This window comes from Calypte anna, chromosome 1, assembly GCF_003957555.1.
Source record: "Calypte anna isolate BGI_N300 chromosome 1, bCalAnn1_v1.p, whole genome shotgun sequence".
NCBI classification, from domain to species: domain Eukaryota; kingdom Metazoa; phylum Chordata; class Aves; order Apodiformes; family Trochilidae; genus Calypte; species Calypte anna.
The window spans coordinates 189,115,049-189,117,965 of NC_044244.1; positions in this window are offsets into that span (position 1 = coordinate 189,115,049).

A 2,917-nucleotide genomic window follows, 5' to 3' on the forward strand; every position below is an offset into this window, starting at 1 on the left:
AGCTTGTAGCTGCTCAGTGACTGGGCCCCAGAGGTTACTATCTGCAGCAGGAAAGATATGGTACTGTTGTGCTGCTTGACCTTTTGTTTGACTAAAGGTTGAACTTCCAGCTGTAAGGGCCATGGTTTGTGGGAAAAGCAGCTCTTGCAGGAAAAATGGCAATAGGAGAATGCTTAACTACTGTTTTAAATCAGGATTTTCCTGTGCCATTTGCACAGTCACCCACAACTTTCTCACGGCCTCTGAAGTCTACTGACCACTGGATTTAATAGAGTATATTTGGTGCTTTGAATCAGAGTCTCTGTTATCTTGACCTTTGGGTGCCCATTATCAGATTCCAGCTAAAATAAAGTTTGCATTCCAGACAAGTTCAGCTTGCAAACTTTGACCCTTTCTTCTACAACAGGAATTTACCCAATGAGGCAGAGAAAGTAAAGGATTGCATTGAATGTAACCAAATGGTATCTCCCAGCATGTACAAGAAATTTCTCAAGAAGAGAGAGCCTCCTCAGTGGTGCATGCCAGAAGAATGAGAAATAGTCATAAACTGGAACAAGAGGTTCTGTCTGGATATAAAGAAAAGCTTTTCCATCATAAGGGCAGTGAAGCAGAGGAATATGTTACAGAGAGGTTAAGAGGTCTTCATCCTTGTAGATTTTCAAGACTGGACTCAGTAAAACTCTGTGCAAGCTGCTTGACCTTGAAGCTCATCCTGCTTTCAAAGTTTGGACTACAGACCTCCTGTTTCATCATAGCAAGAATTAATTTTAATACAAGTGTAGCTTCTTCTATATGGGTATGCTCTCATTTAATTTGTTTTGGACTCTTAGTGCCAGTGTCTTTTGAAAATTTTGACAGTATCCAACATGTTACCATATGATAGGAAGTACTTATTTCAAAAAATACCATGGCAGAAAGGGACCTGGGAGTCTGGATTGCCAGGAAGCTGAACAGGAGCCAGCAGTGTGCCCAGGTGGCCAAGAAGGCCAATGGCATCCTGGCCTGGATCAGGAACAGCGTGGCCAGAAGGTCCAGGGAAGGGATTCTGCCCCTGTGCTCAGCCCTGGTGAGGCCACAGCTTGAGTCTTGTGTCCAGTTCTGGGCCCCTCAGCTCAGGAAGGAGATTGAGGTGCTGGAGCAGGTGCAAGGGGGGCAACTGGGCTGGTGAAGGGACTGGAGCACGGATCCTATGAGGAGAGGCTGAGGGAGCCGGGGGTGTTCAGGCTGGAGAAGAGGAGGCTCAGGGGAGACCTCATCACTCTCTACAGCTCCCTGAAAGGAGGTTGGAGCCAGGGGGGTGTTGGGCTCTTTTCCCAGGCAACTCTCAGCGAGACAAGAGGGCAGGGTCTCAAGTTGTGCCAGGGGAGGTTTAGGTTGGAGATTAGAAAGAATTTCTTTCTGGAGAGGGTGATCAGGCATTGGAATGGGCTGCCCAGAGAAGTGGTGGATTCTCCGTCCCTGGAGATATTTCAAAAGAGACTGGATGTGGCACTGAGTGCCGTGGGCTGGGAACTGCAGTGGGAGTGGATCAAGGGTTGGACTTGATGATCTCTGAGGTCCCTTCCAGCCCAGCCAGTTCTATGATTCTTGCATTTCACCTCCTGATTCTTTAGTGTAATTGCTTGAACTGGAAAGGATGCTCTCAACAATGCGATTGTGCCAGCTAGGCTTCTCCCTCTGCTCACTAAATATGTCTAAAGCTCTTGTCTTGTAATTAAGTCATATGCTGCTGTATCCAAATCAATGACTTGGTGAGTCTGTCTGCACTAACTAAGCTAAATGAGTGTTTGCACAAAGCTGTTTGGAATTAGGATGTTAGTTCTTCAAAGTGTAATTAATAAATTTTAATTAATATTTAGAAAATAAAAGAAATGAAGGAGAGGGAACTCATCAGACCACAGGACAGTCTCCTAAGATGTGATGGATGTCTCAGTTAAAATCACACAAAATATCGGCTGTGCAAGAGGTCAATAATACTCTAGTGGAAGTGTCAGGTGAAGTGACCTGATTCTCTAGATCTTCTCTGTCTGATCTTAGTTGTCCCACTGTAGTCTTTTGAGTAGACTGTCATGAGAGTAATCTACACACCAAAATCAGAAATAGCTCAACTAAGATGGTAATAATTTAGTATCCTTTCAGGATAAGGACATGGTGAATTCTCTTTGCTTCTAATTGCATTCAAATTAAAAATACCTTGACATGGACAAGGGGATAGCAAGGGTGCATTTTGTCTGAAAGAATAAAAGTAGGTCTTCATCTCCAAAGATATGTTTTGTGAAACCCTGATATTTGTGACAAGATGTACTGCCTTGTTTTTACTCCAGTGACTAGAAGGCTTCTTGTTCAATTCTATTTGCAAACAGCTGGAAGACTCAGCACATGAAGAAAAGAGTATCATGAGTGAGTATTATGGGCTGGATGCCCAAAACTTGTTATGATCATCATACATCTCTCACAGGGTATGTGACAGTTTTCTCATCTTCATACGTGATTCTTTTTGTGAAAGAATTGTTGAAAGGACTATCTTGGAGTGTAGCTATGAATCTCCAAAGTAAATTAAAAAAAGTCAAAAACAAAAGTAGAAACTGATATAAACATGAAATGACTTCTGCTTTCCTAATGCACTATGAGTAGTGCTATACTAATCATGTTAGCAAAATTCAAGGCTCTGAAAATAAATCAAGCACTTAGTAATAATTAAAATACGAAGTTGAGGGAAAACATGAAATGCTTTCATTACCACTTCAGAAGTCATCTAAAAACTGACTGACTCCAAATGGAGTGCATTATCCTGTTAACACTGTTAAATTGCATTCCACTTGGGTACATTATTTGTGAAGAAAAAGATGCCATTGATTGTGTGTTCTTTGCAATAACCCTCTTATTGTTTTTAAATCCATTTTTAAGGCTTCTGCTA